Genomic DNA, 19,587 nt, shown 5'->3' with positions numbered 1-19,587 from the left:
TTCATTCATTAATTCTCTTCCCTATTGTTAACATTTTTGTTTAGGATCAGCGATGCGCTTCTCAAAAGCCTTTTCAAACACTACAAGACAGATGGCCTCACACCGCGGGAGAGGAAGAAACAGCCGAGAAATCACAAGCGTTTTTTGTCTCTTTTTGACGTAAAAAGGGTTGTGAAATTTCTGATCAACTTTGCTGTCCTCCATGCGATTGTGTTGCCTGGCCGTCATGCTGGTCACAAGGATTTCACTGCAAAGTTACTGCCAACCAATCTGACCAAAGCTTCCCTGTGGCGCCTTTACAGCAGTATAGAAGGTATGTCACAAAACCACCCCTTTCTTTCTCTCTCACACACACACATGGTTCCCACTTTTTCTTATTCTACCAATCTAACAAAAACACTTGTCTTTTCAGGATTTCGTGTTGTTGGTCAGAGATCCTTCCTTCGGTTGTGGAAAGCACTCCTTCCGCAGATAATGATCACAAAACCCAGGACAGATCTGTGTGCTCAATGCTACTCCAACAATCACCAATTACAGCAAGCCGCGGGAAGGCCAGAGAAGTTGCAGGTGGAGAAACTCCAGGTGTGTACAGTCTACTTTCACTACTACACTACAGACTGTTTTTTACCACCATCTATTCCCCTGTACCCCCGTCCATAGTGGCTTGTTTACAGTATTTACCCAAACATAGCAACGTCCGATGACGACATAGAATGGGTACAATACAGTACAGCTCAATACAACAACAGTGGACTGGAGGATGAAGACCAGAAAAAGACTTTCGCCTTTTTTACATAAGGGTCCTCCATTTTCAATTCATCAAAACATTTAGAGACATACAAATATACAGTAGTTTCATAAAAATGCTAAAATGCTATTGATTGATTGATTGATTTAAAACTTTATTAACATATTGCAGAATGGGTACAGTACAGCTCAATACATACAATTGTTAAGGGGATGCAGACCAGAGAAAGACTTTCGTCTTGTTTCCATCAGGGTCCCCCATTTTCAATTAATCATATTTCATATCTAAATCATATAATATCTCATTGCTAAATATATGCAATATATAATCTAATAATCCAATAATCTAAATCTAATATATAATATAAAAATGCTAAATGCATGGGTATTTTATTTTGTCTTTAACGTTAGCTTGCAAACTCGAATACTGTCTTGGTAAGCCTCATAATGAATTGTTTGGGGAAAAAAAGAAAAACATCGTGATGTGTATCGTGTATCGCCGAAAGGTCAGAAAATATCGTGATATCATATTTAGGCCATATCGCCCAGCCCTAGCTTCAACACACATGACATTAGGATAACCTGAGGATAACTGAGCACTGCCACCTCATTAGCCGTGTGTGTGTGTGTGTGTGTGTATTGAGCCGTACTGTGTTGTACCCATTCTGCAATCTGTTAAATAACGTTTTCTTTCATTCATGCTTTCATCCAGGTGCAGTTAAAACATCTGGCCCTTGTTGACAGAGAACGCGAGCTGTTGCAGGAGATGACTGCCGCCACAAAGCGCACATGCGCCGAGAACATGGATCTGTCGCTAGGCCCCTCCCCACCTGCAAGCAGAGATATCACGATGCACTACAGCTTTGATTACGCACAGCAGGTGAATATCCAATATAATGTTGCTTTTTGTTGTTAAAGGAAAACTTACAGGAACGTTTGAGTTGTATTTGGAGTGTATTTAGATAAGATGAGAGTGGGAGGAGAGAGGAGAGAGAAAATAGGAGAAGAGAGGAGAGAATAGGAAAAGAGAGGATAATTTTTTATGTAAAAATAGTTCCTTATAGTTTTAGCAGTATTTTTTCATGAATCACTCGCCAAACATAAAAAATACTTGCATTTGGCTAGTAAAGTGGCCTAATTTCCTCCCCTGTTCCCTTATTTCAATGTCCCTTATTTCAATGTCCTTTTTTCTTTTTCTTCTTTCTCTGTCCTGCAGGTTCATTTTCCATCTCACCCTTTTCAAGTGGGTCCCATCTTTTTTCAAACACCGCGCAAATGTGGCCTGTTCGGTGTCCACTGTGAAGGGCTGACGAAGCAAGTGAATTACCTAATTGATGAAGGGATGTCAACTGGTAAAGGCAGCAATGCCGTTATCAGCTATGTGGATCATTTCTTCACCAACTATGGAGTTGGAGAAAAATCAGTGGACCTGCACTGCGACAATTGCTCCGGGCAAAATAAAAACAATTATGTCTTGTGGTATTTTGCGTGGCGTACTATTCACAAACTTCACCTGCAGCTTGCTCTCCACTTCCTAATTGCAGGCCACACTAAATTTGGCCCCGACTGGTGCTTTGGTTTGATAAAGCAGGTTTACAGGAAGACTGCGGTCGACACCCTGGCAGGCATCGCAGACATCGTCAGGAAAAGCTCTGCAGTGAAAGGAGTCAATATCCCCCAACTTGTCGGTCGCGAAGATGGCACAGTTTATGTTCCAAGCTACGACTGGCAGCAACATCTCGGAGGCTTCTTCAAAAGATTCCCACAAATAAAGAAATACCAGCACTTCAGCTTCGATGCCAACAGTCCTGGCATGGTGACGGCGAAATTACACTGTGACGATACAGAGCCATTCACGTTTCAGCTGTTGAAAGACCCAAAACGCTACCCAACCATCTCTGGTTTTCCTGTCCTCCCCCCACCTGGTCTAGACAATGACCGACAGGAATATCTGTATAAGGAGATAAGACAATACTGTTCTGATGACGCAAAAGACATTACATGCCCACTCCCAACATCTAGAGCACCTCAGAACAAGAAGACTGTACGATGTTAGACACATGGATGTAGAGCACACACACACACACACACACACACACACACACACACACTGTACTAGCAGTCACTTTAACATGAACACACACACACACTCATGCTGCACACGCTCACAATGTAAGGTCACTTTAAAAAAATTAAACAAGAACAGGAGTGGTTCTTGTAGAGTAAAAGCTTTTGTAAAACTCATGTACATATACCTGATATGTCTTATTCTTATTACTTGTTCTTATTACTTGTATTATTGCACAATGTCGCATTCTCATCCTATTGGATTCTTATTATTGCATTCTTGACTTGACTTGATAGTATAGTAGTACTAGTATAGCATAGGGACATAGAAGAATTGTATTGTTGTACCGGTACATCATACATGTACATTATATTTTTATTACTATTGTTTTATTGCACAATCGTAGCGGGCATGGCCAACCGCATTTCACTGTATGCCCTGGTATGCAATGAATTAAAAAAAATGTCACTTTAAACTAAATGGAAAGGTCACTTTAAAGGAAAGAACCGATGTGGTTCTTGTATAGTTTAGATTATTGTAGTATAGCATAATGACAGAGTTGAAACTGTATTAGCATGTCTATTTTTATCATGCACATCTTATGCCTTCTTATTACCTGTTTATGTATTTTATTATTAGTATTATTGCACAATCGATGCGGGCATGACCACCCGCATTTCACTGTATGCCCTGGTATGTATGTGACTAATAAACCTCTTCAATTGATTTGATATTGTCTGCTGATTTTCATCCAGTTGTCACATGAAAGGTTGGAACAATGATAATGATAATAATGAGGCTTGTGTCTATCACTCCGCTGGCCAGTTCTACCAACTATGCATTACAATTCCCTGCGGTCAACATAATTTCTTCCTATTTTGGTTGTAATTGTGTAATGATAGATGTATAACCTGAACACTGTACATATCTGTTTTCAGGAAACACTGGGCTATACAAAGAATATGCTGTGATGTCACATGAATGTATAAATATATGGCCATGCATTTAATCTCTCTCTTTTTTATAAAATCATTATAGCCAACATGCAATATATCCCATTGATTGGTACAATGGGACAGACATTTGTTTTATACAGCTATAACCTGCATTCTTTCAAAATATATCATTAATCAATAAAACAGATATTGGAATACATAAATAAAGGTTTTCAATTCAATAACTGAAATATACATTATTCAGACTAGTAGTTATATTACTACTACAATAGAAAATGTTTGATTTTGTATCTGATCTGTCAGCATGGCTGTCACAGCACTTAATTATGTTAATACTATTCAGGGGAGAGGTGTGGCTGGGAGGTATTGTTTACGCCCAGCAGAATCCTGGCAAAAGGTGTCAAATCTTTAAGAGCTGTTTTCTCTGCTTAGGTCTCTGGGGAAAAAAGACTGCTACAAGATTTAAAATTAGCACATCACAATAATAACATTCTCAGATTTCAAAGTATGACACATCATTTGAAAGCTTACATTCTGTACTTTCACAATCTGGAAAAATCTGGAAAATGAAAAAATAGACATGTAGGCTATAGCACTGGTCGGGGTCACATATAGCTCAGAGGGTAATCTTGATGACTCTAAATTTGAATCGTTCATTGGCGGGCTTGAGATACCCCACATTTCTGAGGAAGAGGCCAAGGAACTGGGGAGACCGATTACTCTCGTAGAATTGAGGGAGACGATTGTTGAAATGCAGAGGGGTAAGGCACCAGGCTGGGATGGTATTCCACCCGAAGTGTATTTAGCTTTCTGGGACCAACTGGGTCCATTGATGCTCGATATGATCAATTACGCTATCAAACAAGGGGAGTTCTCAAGAGATGTCAATATGGCGTTGATTTCTTTACTTCTCAAGAAGGACAAAGATCCCAATGATTGTGGTAGCTATAGACCCTTGAGTCTTCTCGGGGCCGATTTAAAGGTGTTTGCCAAGGTGCTGGCCCGTCGCCTGCAGAGATTTATGTCTGTATTGGTACACTGCGATCAAACTGGTTTTATCCCGGGGCGTCTGGCTGCAGATAATCTTAGGAGGCTGTTGCATGTAATCGATAACAGTAAAGACAATACAACTCCGTCCACAGTTCTGTCTTTGGATGCCATGAAGGCGTTTGACAGACTTGAGTGGTCATACCTGTGGAAGGTACTTGAGGTCATGGGTCTTGGAAAGAGTTTTATTCATATGATTAAAGTCCTGTATGCCTCGCCGTCTGCGATGATACTGACAGGCAAAAACTGTTCCACACTCTTTCCAGTCTCCAGATCTTCTAGACAGGGTTGCCCTCTGAGCCCGGGACTGTTCGCGCTTTCCCTCGAACCTTTGGCCCAATTTATTAGGCAATCGGAGGACATCGTCCCCATAATGGTCAACAATACTTCACACAAAATAGCTTTCTATGCGGATGACCTGCTGATTTTCATGGACGACCCCTCCCGGTCGGCCACAAAATTATTGAGGATAATCGACGACTTTGGTAAATTGTCAGGTTTTAAGATTAACTGGAACAAATCAGCCTGCCTACCTCTTAATGAACTGGCCAAGGCGGTACGACTACCAGCTGATATCCCCATAGTAGAACATTTTAAATACTTGGGCATAGAGATATTCCCCACGCTGAACCAAACTACTAAGTACAACTTCACGGGTACTTATGATAAAATACGCCAGGATCTAGACAGGTGGTCGTCCCTTCCTAACTCCTTACAAGCCCGGGCTTCCATAATCAAAATGAACATCCTGCCTAGGATACATTTTATTAGCTCAATGCTCCCCCTGCCCCCTCCAATAGACCACTGGCGCAAGGTACAATCGATGGTATCTAAGTTTATCTGGAATAACAAACGCCCGAGAATCAAAAGGGCTACTACTCAACGTAGAAAACAAGATGGGGGCCTCGCAATCCCTGATTTTAAACTTTATTTCTGGTCCTTTTCACTGAGACCTCTGATGTGCTGGCTAGACCCTGTAGAGGCTGTATCGTGGCGCTCCTTAGAAGCGGCGGCGGTATCTCCGCTAAGATTGCAGGATGTAGTGTACTCCACTGTCTCTATTTCGAAATGCCGGCTGAGGTATGGACCGATCATAACTCACGTGATCCAAGCGTGGCGTAATGTACAGAGGTCGTGTGGGGTTAAATGCCCTTGGCACCTGGACTCTCCAATTTTTAATAACCAGCAATTACTTGTTGGACACAAGCCGGTTAATATTCCTCAATGGCAAAGGAGGGGAGTGCATACTCTGGAGGATATTTATGATAAGAACGGCCTCCGTGCGTTTCAGGACTTACGAGAATTTTATGATCTTCCCGGCGAGTCCTTCTTTCTTTACCTTCAACTAAGGTCAGCACTGAGGGCGCATGGCGTACCGTGGGCTCAAGCCTTGCACCCACACCCCTTCCTCAGGCTCATAGTGGACAGGACGACATCCAGAGGGTTTGTCTCCGACTTTTATACGCTCTTAATTCAATCCACGTATACAAATTTATCATTGGATACAATCTGGCGTGTGGATATCCCGGAGTTGGACCCCGAGTTTGACTGGGATGATGTTTGGGCAAATGTGGCATTATCTTCCCGCAACCCCAATCACCAGCAAATTAATTTTAATTATATTCATAGGACCTATCTTACACCTAGGAAGCTGTATGCTATGGGACTGATAACCGACTCTCTGTGTACTTTGTGCTCTCAAAAGGCCACTGGCACGTATATGCATATGTATTGGGATTGCCCACCAGTGGCCCGCTTCTGGAGGTCAATAACGGACAAACTTTCAGATCTGTGTGGCTTAACTATCCCATTCACAGCTGTTACGCTACTCCTGAACGATATAACGACACTACCCGCGTCCGTACAACTGAAACGGGTTGTCCTAGCGGGCGTCACAGCAGCGAAGAAGCTAATAACAATGAGATGGAAGGAGCCTGAGAAACTTACAATGATTAACTGGTCCCTAACTCTATTGGATGTGATTTATCTTGAGATATCCACAGCCCGGGTGATTGGGGTGGGGCAGGCTGGAATTGACCTGTGGTTCGCAGCAGCTGAGAAGGTAAAGACCGCAGTGTGCGGCTGAGCGGGGTTGGGGTGCGTGTTCGGGTGAGTCCGGCGGTCTCTTGGGAGGGGGAGGAGGAAATGTTTTTGTCTGTCTTGTCTTTTGTCTTGTCATCTTGAGTTTAGCTGGGGATATTATGGGGGGGCAGCTATTTAACTATTTAACTATTTCTTCACTGTTTGGCCACTTTTACACGGTCTCTGTGAGTCTATGGAACACCTCTATAGGTTTTTGTTTTTTCATGAAGGTTCATTGCTCTGTTTTCGGGTCGTGTTCGCAAAAAATGGTCCTTGTGGTGGATTGGAGATGTACGTTTTATTAATATAGGGTCACACGGCCGGGAATCAGGGCTGAACACTGGGAAAGACCATTTATTAGATAGTACCCCTTGGAATTAAAATTTAGAAGGTTGAACTCTGTTTTCTTTTCTCTTGTCTGTATAATTGTTAGTCTGTATTATTATTATTGTTTTTGTTATTTTCTTGTGAAGTTCTATGTATTGTGATTGTGGTTAATGTGTTGTCTTGTTTCATGTGAATAATAATAAAAATTTGATCAAAAAAAAAAAATGATATGAAACATGCATTGTTCATACCCAAAGTGAGCACCAAAGTTGCCATAAAACGCTTTCTGAACCAATCTTTAGAATATCCATAAATACTGACAACTAGCTGCTTATAAGGGATAATGATTAAAATATAACAGGAGTGTCTTAAAACCAAAGAGAAGATCTTATACTCAAATAATAGGTTAACATAGGTATTAAAATACGGCAAAAGAACTAAACTATTTTAAGTAATTAAAGTTAAGAGTAATCTTTGGGTTTTAGTCAGTAAAATAGGAATGCAGCATGTTTTAAAAACGTTAAAACCAAACAGTACATTTGTACTTTAAAATAGTCAAGACTGCCCCCAGAATTCAAAGGTCTCCATAGTGGGTGGCTCAAAATGGCCGCTCTAGGGTTTCAGCCAATCAGAACAAAGGGGTCCTCCGCCTCTGATGTAAGATCTAGCAGGTTCCGAAGGGGAGGAGTTAAGGCTTTAAGACTAGCAGTCTAGTTAGAGAGAGGACAAGAAGAACGAACGCAACAACACACACACGCTTTCTTGAGCCCAGACAGAGACCCACAGGAGGACAGCAGCAGGAACAGAGAAGAAGACGCTCTTCAGACGAAACCAGATTCCTTTGTTGCCACCAGGCAACAGAGGCCTACATTGACCATTCCTTTAGTAACTTCCTTTTGATTAGTCTGAAACAAAGAGCTGAGGGCATAGTCTCAATGGTATCTTTGTTTCATTGCACGTTTTGAATTCAAGCCTTTTGTTATTTCACTTTTTACTCTGAAATAAAGCTGGATCTGAGAACTAGCAAACTCTCATGGTCTTCATTTCATTCTCCTGCTCCGCCGTCGTTACAAGGCCATCCCTGGCCTTTTTGAGTAAAAGGGAATTAGTAAACGGACAAACACAACGCAGAGGAATTAGCTGGTTCTTAATATAAGAACCAAGAACCCTTTTTACTTCAAATTGGTGCTTTGACCCTATGTAGCCCATGCTATTTTCTTGTCTAGCTGAAACATTCATTATGGACTGTGAATTGGGTGACGCTCCCTGGAAGAGTGTAATTTGTTGACGCTCCCTGGAAGAGTGTAATTTGTTGACGCTCCCCTGAGATTTACGTGGTACAGCCCTGCTTGTGAGCAGCGTGTGGAAAACTGTTCCTGGCTGCAAGCATTTGATAAGCAATCAACGGAGAGACAGAATAGATAGATAGATAGATAGATCTTTATTTGTCATTGTTGGTACAACGAAATTTGTTAGGAACATCACCACTGGCATACAACATAAGATATAACATGTGCAAAATAATAATGTCAATAATAATAGTAATATAGTAATAAAGTAATAAAGTATCAGTGTCCCAATGTCCCAATATATAACATACCATCATTGTCCCAAGTGCATTTAGTGCTTGTGCAAATAAATTAATAAATATAAATATTTCAGTCCAGTGAGTTGATGGAAGGAGGGGGGGGGGGGGGGGCGTTGACTTGCAAAGGATGAAGTATTGTATAGTGCAGCAATGCAAGTCCGGTTCACATATATTGGAGCAGTTGGAGAATATTAGAAAAGTGACAAACGGTATACTTGAACAGAAAACTACTTGGACAGAAGATGAAATATAGAGGATAAAGAGAGGATTCCGTGCTGGAACTGGACAAGGAAGAGAGAAGAAAAGACTAGCTGACTTGAAGACCGAATTGGAGGAGAAACCATTGCCAATTGAAAGACTGATAAACAAATGGAAGAATCCTGATTGGTTTTTGTTACCCCCTTCAGTGAACACGGATCTGCATCAACTGAAGTGGTCTTCTTCATTGACCTTCTCCACTCACCATCACCCAACGGTCGGCTGGTGAACTTTAACTTGGCCCCTGGTGGTAGGAACAGAATATCCGTTCCCTTTTTGTTTAATTGAGTGCACTCAAAACAGACTTTATTGGGTACCTTTTTTATTTCATTTATTATTTTCTATAAATGTGGACCATTGCATGGAAGCTATGATGTTGTAATATGTACTGAACCTGGTGAACTCCTTTAAGTTATATAAAAGGTAAAACGTAGATCACGGTGCCTGTGTATTTTTTCTTAGAGCCAGTCTCCTTGAACCTATAGTTGATAGTTGTACCACTGCAGAAAGAACTGATAGTGTTGAATTACAGTAGGTTACATAAAGTGGCGAGCCAGCCAGGAGACTGGTAATACAAAATGGAATATTGTAACCATTATAAAATGCATGAGCAGGGCTGCCTTTTTGTCTCCAATATCGATAATAAGTATTTAGAAATTGACATTGCTAATGTCTTTAAGACACATGGAGAAGTAGTGAAATGTGTACGAGTCCCTAATGAACCAGGTAAACCTAAAGGCAGGGCTCTGGTCCAATATAAAGATGAAAGAGTAATAGCTCGTATGGATCCAGCGTTCTTCACTGAACCATTAATTTCTGATGATGCCACATGGTACATCACCACCATACAAGACGAGACAGTTCAGGAAACAGAAGAACAAGAAAACGTTGATGAACAAAAGTTTGCTGCAGCAGTAGCAGGTCTAAGCAAGACTAGTCAAATCCAGATGCTCCAAACTTATCTTTCTAAACTTCAGATGACTGATAGTGACACAGCAGGTAAAGAGACAATTGAAACTCTGGCGCCTGAGTCCCCTCGAACACCGCCATGTCTGGATGAGAGCCTCATCAACCCCCCCCCCCCCCCCCAGTGTTCAGAAAGTAGTTGTGGAGCATGGAATAAAAACTGAACATCAATCTTCACATGTCAGCAAAATCCGCACCTTCTCAGGAAGAACACCAAAACCCAGTGGAGAAGTTGATTATGAGACGTGGCACACTCAAGTTGAACTGTTACTGAGTGATCCTTCCAGCTCGGATACTCAGAAGGTCAGAAGGATTTTAGAGAGCTTACTGAGCCCAGCAAGTGACCTAGTCAAAAGCCTTGGTATTGACTCCTTGCCCTCACAGTATCTCAATCAGCTTGACGCAGCTTTTGGGGCAGTAGCAGATGGAGAAGAGCTATATGCAGCATTCCTGGGTGCAAATCAAAATGCCGGAGAGAAATCCTCAGATTACTTGAATCGCCTACACCTGATGCTGGAGAAAGCTGTTACTGGAGGAGGGGTGTCTGCTGAAAATTCCCAGAAGCAACTTCTCAGGCAGTTTTGTAGGGGTTGCTGGGACCAGGCCATGCTCATTGAGCTCCAGCTTGAGGAAAAGAAGGCCAATCCCCCATCCTTCCCTGAGCTACTACTGCTATTGAGGAAACAGGAGGATAGACGACAAACAAAATTCAACAGGATGAAGAAACACCTTGGGAGCAATAAAGCTATGTCACATATGCATACAGTCTATGGCCTGCCCCAATGTGAAGAGCTGGAAGAGACAGAACCTGTTGCAAGCGAGAAGGAAGTGAAAAAACATCTCACGGAGACCCAAAGGCTCGCTCAGGAAGTGGCGGAGCTAAAGAAGTAGCTAACTTTAAGAGCAGTTGGACCCCAGAATGTAAACAACCCCGGTGGGCGAGAATGCTGTTAGGGGGAACTGTATGGCCTCTAATGCGACAAGCCGCAAGATGAACAGGAACACCTCCGACATGCCCTGAGCATGGTTCTGTTTTAGATGTGGAGAAGACGGCCACATTGCTGCCCAATGTTCGAATGAGCCAAACCCTGCCGCTGTACGGCAAAAGAACTTTGAACTCAGAACATGCAGCACCAGGGCCAGCCCGAGTTCCCTTTAAACATGTAGTGGCCCCTGTTGTGGGGCAATCAGGAGCCATGAACCCCCCTTTATCTAGTCCCATGCAAGACTTAGAAGTTAATGTAGTTAGGGCCACAAACTATGCTCAGAATGGCCCACCCTGTAACTATAGACCCTTACCCAGTGGTCTTGTGGGGCCATGTTGCACCTTGACTGTGCTTGTTGAAGGCCTCCCATGTAAATGTCTTCTAGATACTGGATCACAGGTTAGTACAGTCTCAGAGACCTATTACTCAGAACACCTCTCATCATTCCCTGTTGAACCCATTAATGCACTACTTGAGATTACAGGCACAGGGGGTCAGCTAGTCCCTTACATAGGCTACACCCAGGTCTTTTTAACTCTCCCTAAGAGTGTTACTGGCATAGAAGAAAATGTGTCTTCCCTAGTTCTCATTGTACCCGACTGTGACCTAAGCCGTGAGATCCCTCTGTTGATAGGGACAAATGTACTTAATAGATTGTACGAAAAAGGAGTTACCCGAGAAGGGCAGAAATTCCTACAGGGGTGTGAACTAAGTGCTGAGTGTGTCATGCTATTTCAGCACATTGCTCAGACTCACAATGAAAAAGTAGGAACAAGACCGGTGAAGTTGATTGGGCGTCACCCGGTCATCGTTCCAGCTGGACAGAAAGTGCGTGTGCTAGGAGGCGTTAGGATGGACGCATCCTCAGATCAAACCTCATGTGCAGTAGAGGCTCCAATGAACTCCCCTCTGCCCGGTGGCATCTTCGTAGTACCAACACTACTGGATGTTCCTTATCAGTCTTTCAGCAAAGTTCCTGTTCTTCTCTGCAATATGAGTGCACACGACGTCACACTACACCCAAACCGTGTGATAGCAGAAATGACGGCAGCTCAGTGTGTGATACCTATGAAATCCGATGACACCCCCATCTTGTGTGGTCTTCAGACGTTTGACACAGAAACCCCCCTGAGTGACAAAGTAACATGCAGCCTAGCAGACTCTCCCATTCCAGCCGATTGGAAGAAACGCATCATGGACAAGTTGAATGCCCTACCTGAAGTGTTCGCAGTTGACGACTTAACCCATGGGTGTACCTCTGCTGTCAAACACAGGATAAGACTAAAAGATGAAACCCCCTTCAAGGAGAGGTCCCGACCAATTCATCCATGTGATAGGGAAGCTGTGAAGCAACATATTAGGGAGTTGCTGGAGGCTGGGATCATCAGAGAATCGGAGAGTCCATTTGCTTCCCCTATAGTTGTTGTGAAAAAGAAAAACGGAAAGATCCGACTATGCGTGGACTATCGAAAACTGAACCTGCACACTGTTAAAGATGCCTATGCCCTCCCCAACATCGAGGAAACCTTTTCGGCTCTTAGTGGAGCTAGATGGTTCTCTGTGATGGACCTTAAGTCAGGTTACTATCAGGTTGAAATGGCTGAAGAAGACAAACACAAGACCGCGTTCACATGCCCGCTGGGTTTTTGGGAATTTAACCGCATGCCACAGGGCATTACTAATGCACCCTCAACATTTCAGCGATTGATGGAGAAGTGCGTCGGAGACTTGCACCTGAATGAAGTCTTGGTTTTTCTGGATGACCTGATAGTTTTCTCAGATACCTTGGAGGAGCATGAAACCAGACTGATGAAGGCTTTGAACAGACTCAAGGACTACGGGCTGAAGTTGTCCCCTGACAAATGTCACTTTTTTCAGTCCTCCGTAAGATACCTGGGCCACATTGTAGACGCTAACGGTGTCCATACTGATCCCGAAAAGATCTCAGCCTTAAAAGACTGGCCAAGGCCCACCAATCGCAAAGAGCTTAAGTGCTTTTTGGGATTTGCGGGGTACTACCGCCGTTTCGTGCAAGGCTACTCAAAGATAGCAAAGCCATTGAACGCCCTCACAGCTGGCTACGTGGCTCCAAGGAAAAGAGGGAAGGACTATAGTAGGCCGAAACCTCAGATGTCAGTGAGCCCCAGTCAGTCTTTTGGAAGTGAGTGGACACAGGACTGTGAAACCGCTTTCAGAATGCTCATTGACAAGTTAACATCAGCACCTGTCTTGGCTTTTGCCAACCCCAACCTCCCTTACATTCTCCACACGGATGCCTGCGGAGAGGGCCTTGGTGCAGCCCTTTACCAAGAGCAAGAAGGGAAACTAAGGGCCATAGCCTACGCCAGTCGAGGGCTGTCCAAGAGCGAACGAAACTATCCAACACACAAGCTTGAATACTTAGCACTGAAGTGGGCTGTGTGTGAGAAGTTCCATGATTATCTTTATGGAGCAGAATTCACAGTTCTTACAGATAATAACCCTCTCACTTATGTGTTGACCTCTGCAAAACTCGATGCGGCAGGCCACCGCTGGCTAGCAGCCCTGTCAACATACCGATTTGAGATAAAGTATCGGCCTGGTAATACAAACCAAGATGCAGATGGGTTGTCAAGGCGCCCTCAGGAACCCTCACCAGAAGACCATGCTTTTCTCGAGGAAAGAGAGAGGATCCGCGAGCTCCGTCAACATGTGCTGGATGGAGATCACAAAATGCTTTCAAAGGACACCTTCACTGCCCTTTGCCAAAGACACGCAGTGCGGATGGAGCCCTGTGAATACTTCCAGGAAACCATCGTTTTAGCAGAATCCCTAGCGGTGGCCCCCTCTGCCATTCCCCCAAGTGACACCTGTTACAACAGTTCCAGGGATGTCTCAAGCGGACTGGTATAAGTCTCAGAGGGCAGACCCACCCATAAGGCGCATCATTGAACTCATAGAGAGAGAAGCTAAACCCTCGTACAGAGAGGCTAAGTTAGAGCTACCAGAGGTGAGGTGCTTCCTCAGAGAATGGAACCGACTTGAACTCAAGGAGGGAGTTCTGTTCAGGAGATATGTGGACAGAGGAACAGAGGGCTACCAGTTAGTCTTACCTGAGAAATACAGAGCCAAAGCACTGGAAGGGGTGCATGATGAAGTTGGCCACCTTGGGTTTGAGCGCGCCCTTAACTTGGCCCGCACCCGATTCTACTGGCCAAAGATGGCTCAAGCGATTGATGTGAAGTGTCACACATGCGAGAGGTGCTTCAGAAGGAAAGCAAATCCCGAGAGGGCTGCTCCCATGATGAACATCAGTACAAGTTACCCCCTTGAGTTGGTTTGTATGGACTATTTGTCCATTGAACCCGACAGCAGAGATACACGAAATGTATTAGTGATTACAGTCCATTTCACTAAATTTGCTGTGGCTGTTCCCACAAGGGATCAAAAAGCAAAGACCGTAGCCAAGGCACTCTGGGAGAACTTCATTGTTCACTACGGGTTCCCTGCTCGCCTTCACAGTGATCAGGGGAGGGATTTTGAAAGTCACACCATCAAAGAGCTGTGTTCCCTGATGGGAGCGAAAAAGGTGAGGACTACCCCGTACCACCCCCGCGGGAACCCAGTTGAAAGATTTAACAGAACCCTGCTTGGCATGCTTGGAACACTGGAGGACAAAGATAAGTACCACTGGAGAGACTTTGTAAAACCACTCGTTCATGCATACAATTGCACGAGGAACAACACTACTGGATACTCTCCTTATGAACTGATGTTCGGCAGGCAACTGACTCTTCCCATTGACCTTGTCCTGGGACTCCAGCCACAGGGGAATCCTGCCAGAACTCACTCTGAGTATGTAAAGGCCCTTCGAGAGAAGCTTCGGGAAAGCTATGCTCTAGCTGCAGAGAGTGCACGGGAGATGGGGGAAAAGAACAAGACAAGGTTCAACTCCAAGGTCAGAGCTGCAGAACTAAGGGCAGGTGACAGAGTCTTGGTACAGAACGTAAACATCAGAGGAAAGCACAAGCTGGCGGACAGATGGGAGAGAGAGATTTATCTAGTGGAGAAGAGGATGGGAGATGGACCAGTGTACGTTGTGAAGCCAGAAAAGGGGATTGGGCCTGTACGCACCCTCCACAGAGACCTCCTCTTACCGTGGGGGTTCCTACCCATCACAGAGGAGAAGGAAACCGAACAAAAAAGGTCCACTAAGAGGATGAAGTTGAGATCCCGGGAGCAGCCGGTGATGGATACAGGAGGCAACATGCTGAGCCATGAAGAGGATGATGTCTGTAGCAGCTGCGACGAAGAGGAATATACAGTTGTCTACAGGCCCAAAGTCACTGTGATGGAACCTCTCATCGAAACTCTGGAGATGGGAGCCAAGAGGAGACCCTCCAGACAAGAAACAGACATAGATCAGACTCCTACTGCTGGGACCCTAGAAGCTGATGTTGACAGTGTCTGCAGTGACCAACGTCATTCACTCCAAGGTGACTGTCAGGAACATGCAATGGAACCTCTTACCAATGCTGAGCCTGTGGACGAAGATCAACATGAACGGAATGAAAGATCAGACCACTCAGCCGTAGAAGATGTGGCAGCAGCCATCGATCCTGTGTCTCAAGCTGAACAGTCAGGCAACCTAGAGCCACAAGCTGAAGTCAGAAGGTCAAGTAGATCACGGCAACAGCCTGATAGACTACACTATGAGAGTCTTGGGAGACCCCTGATTCTGGCAATTGTTGCATTCTGCAAGAGTTTGGAAGGCCTCCTCCCAGAACCTGAGAGGTGGTAAGCGCATGAAGGGACTCAAGCGTTCTAGGGGGGGAGTATGTAGCCCATGCTATTTTCTTGTCTAGCTGAAACATTCATTATGGACTGTGAATTGGGTGACGCTCCCTGGAAGAGTGTAATTTGTTGACGCTCCCTGGAAGAGTGTAATTTGTTGACGCTCCCCTGAGATTTACGTGGTACAGCCCTGCTTGTGAGCAGCGTGTGGAAAACTGTTCCTGGCTGCAAGCATTTGATAAGCAATCAACGGAGAGACAGAATATTGGAGCAGTTGGAGAATATTAGAAAAGTGACAAACGGTATACTTGAACAGAAAACTACTTGGACAGAAGATGAAATATAGAGGATAAAGAGAGGATTCCGTGCTGGAACTGGACAAGGAAGAGAGAAGAAAAGACTAGCTGACTTGAAGACCGAATTGGAGGAGAAACCATTGCCAATTGAAAGACTGATAAACAAATGGAAGAATCCTGATTGGTTTTTGTTACCCCCTTCAGTAAACACGGATCTGCATCAACTGAAGTGGTCTTCTTCATTGACCTTCTCCACTCACCATCACCCAACGGTCGGCTGGTGAACTTTAACTTGGCCCCTGGTGGTAGGAACAGAATATCCGTTCCCTTTTTGTTTAATTGAGTGCACTCAAAACAGACTTTATTGGGTACCTTTTTTATTTCATTTATTATTTTCTATAAATGTGGACCATTGCATGGAAGCTATGATGTTGTAATATGTACTGAACCTGGTGAACTCCTTTAAGTTATATAAAAGGTAAAACGTAGATCACGGTGCCTGTGTATTTTTTCTTAGAGCCAGTCTCCTTGAACCTATAGCTGATAGTTGTACCACTGCAGAAAGAACTGATAGTGTTGAATTACAGTAGGTTACACGCTCAAGAATCTTTTTCTGACTCTCGGCTAATCGGCGCCTGGGAGATTCATCACGACAGAATCCTGAAAAATAGGTGAGTGGACACGGGCCGTGATGACTGAAAATGGAGAGCGTTCAGTTCGAACGGGGGTTGGGATCGATGGTTACCTCATGAGTGTCTCTCGGGGAGGGAGATAATGGGGTGGTTGGGGTGCGTAACGCGCAGTATATCGTATTGATTGGTTCAATCAGCCAGCGGGGACGTTTTTAGTACGCCTCTCGCAAATTGAAGTACCGGGCTGCGCTAGACGAAATGGTTTTTGCATCCTGGTTTATAGACAAACCCAAGTTTCTCTGGGGGATATCAGCCGAACTAAATATAAATCGATCCGTGATTAAGGGTTGGTTAAGAGGATTAAGAAGATGCTGATGTTGTTTGTTAACCAGTGAGATGGTTGATTACAAAAAACAATAGCCGGCGGAAATCCAATTAGAACGTGTTTGACTTCGAAGCATATTTCGGTACACGTTTCGTCGTGGCAAACGGGAACAAAAGCGCTTAGCAACAATTCGTTTCAATATGCTGTCTGTAATGTAAACGTTCATTGCATGTATAGTGTACTAATGCTCTTAAGCGCGGTGAAAATGAGTGCGGCGAAGCTATTGAAAATAGTAACAATGTGTGGTGATACTAGTGTTAAAGCTAGGAAAACATTGAGGCTAAGGCCCGAGCTATCGACTAGCTAGGAGGCCAAGATAGCCTTTCAGAAACGGAGAACAACAAACACTCAACCGGAAGTCGTTCTAGCAATTCAAGTATGAGAAGTGTTATTTTTGAGCTATAAAAATAAGCGCTTATGTTAACTTAAAGTTTATTCAATATTGTAGGCCGCGGCGTCGTGGCTAGCGGCTACCTAGCTGCATGCTATATGCTACTAGGGGTTATTCAATATTGTAGGCCGTGGCGTCGTGGCTAGCGGCTACCTAGCTGCGTGCTATATGCTACTAGGGGTTATTCAATATTGTAGGCCGCTCGTCGTGGCTCACGGCTACCATACTACTGGGATTGTTCAACACTGAATGTTGTGAATGGATGTGTATGACTAAGGTAATGTGTATCTCTAATTATGTATGTTTGAGGAGTGTTTGTTAGTGGTTAGGAATGGATGCCATATGTGTGTAGATTATTGTTGTATTATTATGAAATTCTAGTGACCAACGACCGCAGGGAAATGTAATGAAAGACGCCGTTTTATCTGAGGCTATCGGGACGTGGCAGTCATTAGCTGCTACATTAGCCACGGGGGCGACCGAAGTTAATTATGGACGGGGCGTCGGGGTATCGAGTGTATGGAAGCGATCGGGAGTGTCAGGAGGCTATTGGGGTGTGTAGTGTACGTTAGAATTTTCGAATTCGGTGGGTTTAAGGTCATTGTTTAATGTAGTAAGGAATCAAATGGGACAAATATGTTGACCCGGAAGTCGTTCTAGGCTCAGCTAAAACAATGGCGGCGGGGTCAAGCTAGCATTTGGAATGGCCTAGGTATGTTGTAATGTTTTTGTGTTGATTAAATCTGTACACTGGCACTTAAAGGGATTAGAGTTCGGCGGCGAGGTGGAGCTGTGTTGTGCTAACATTGCGGTGTGTCGGCCCGCGCGGCAAAACGGGACAATATGCCGTTTGGGGCAGTTATTGCGGGGTCATGGTTGAAGCTAAGCTAATGCTAGCTAGCCGCGCTGGCTATCACACATATAGCTAACGAAGCTAATATGCTAAGCTACCTATGCTAACGCGTAGCATGGTGGGACTCTCGGGATATCTCGCGATGTGCTAGTAATACGACTTGGCATGTAAACAAGGAGCGCGGCCATCTTGGTAGGGGCGCGGGGCGTCCATTTTGAGGGATTTATTTTTTCTAGGTGGTGTTTGTTTGGGATTGCAGTAGGGGGCGGCAGAGGCCAGGTTTAGGTTTCCATTCAGAGTTCCTTTGGTTTTCATGTTTTCCTACACACAGGAGGTTTTTTCTTTTAAAGGTTAATTTGATAGTGGAATTAGATTGTTATGCTGTAGTAATGTTGGTGGTATAGTTTAATCTAGTAGTGGGATGTGGGGTCCTGGCTTCCTCCCCCCCTCCCTCCCTCTCTCCCTCTCTCTCTCCCTCCCTCTCTCCCTCCCTCCCTCCCTCCCTCTCTCTCTCTCTCTTTCTCTCTCCCTCTCTCTCTTTCTCTCTCCCTCCCTCTCTCCCTCTCTCTCTCCCTCCCTCTCTCCCCTCCTCTCTCCCTCCCCCTCCTTCCCTCTCTCTCCTCTCCCCCTCCCCTCCTTCTCCTCTCCCTCCCTCCCTTTCTCTCTCTCTCCCTCTCCCTCGCTCTCTCTCTCTCCCCCTCTTCCCCTCCCCCTCCCTTCCTCCCCCCATTTCCCTCCCTCTCCTCTTCATTCCTTTCCACTTTCTTTCCTTCCGTGGGTGGGGTTGCTTCACTTAGTGGTAAGTGTTCAGTACCCCCCCTCTCCAATGTACTTTCATTGGTTCGCTTAGTGGTAATATTCTGTGCCCCCCCCTCTTTCCTTACTTTTGAATTGATGTTGAGGATGGGAGCTTTAGGCTTGGGACTGTCAGTTTTACACAGTTATGGCCGGTTTTTGGGTGCTGGTGATGAGTAAGGAGAATGGAGCAGGCAGTGTTAAGTTAATGGGTGGGTGGAGCAATGTGGGGGGTAGGTTTGGGAACGCACAGGTGTTTTAGGAAGTGGGATGAGGTACAGTGGTACGCGCTCTCCCTTTCTCTTTCTCTCCCCCTCCTCTTTCTCTCACCCCCCTCTCTTCCCGCTATAAGCTTCACTCAACAGCGTTTAGGAGCCACGTCACAGGGCGTTCATGGTGGTGTGGCCATAAGTCTGAGAGTGCGTTGGTGGTTCGGT

This window comes from Notolepis coatsorum (genome assembly GCF_963971535.1).
Source record: "Notolepis coatsorum genome assembly, chromosome: 5".
Lineage (NCBI taxonomy): Eukaryota > Metazoa > Chordata > Actinopteri > Aulopiformes > Paralepididae > Notolepis > Notolepis coatsorum.
Note: the sequence above shows the minus strand (reverse complement) of the source record.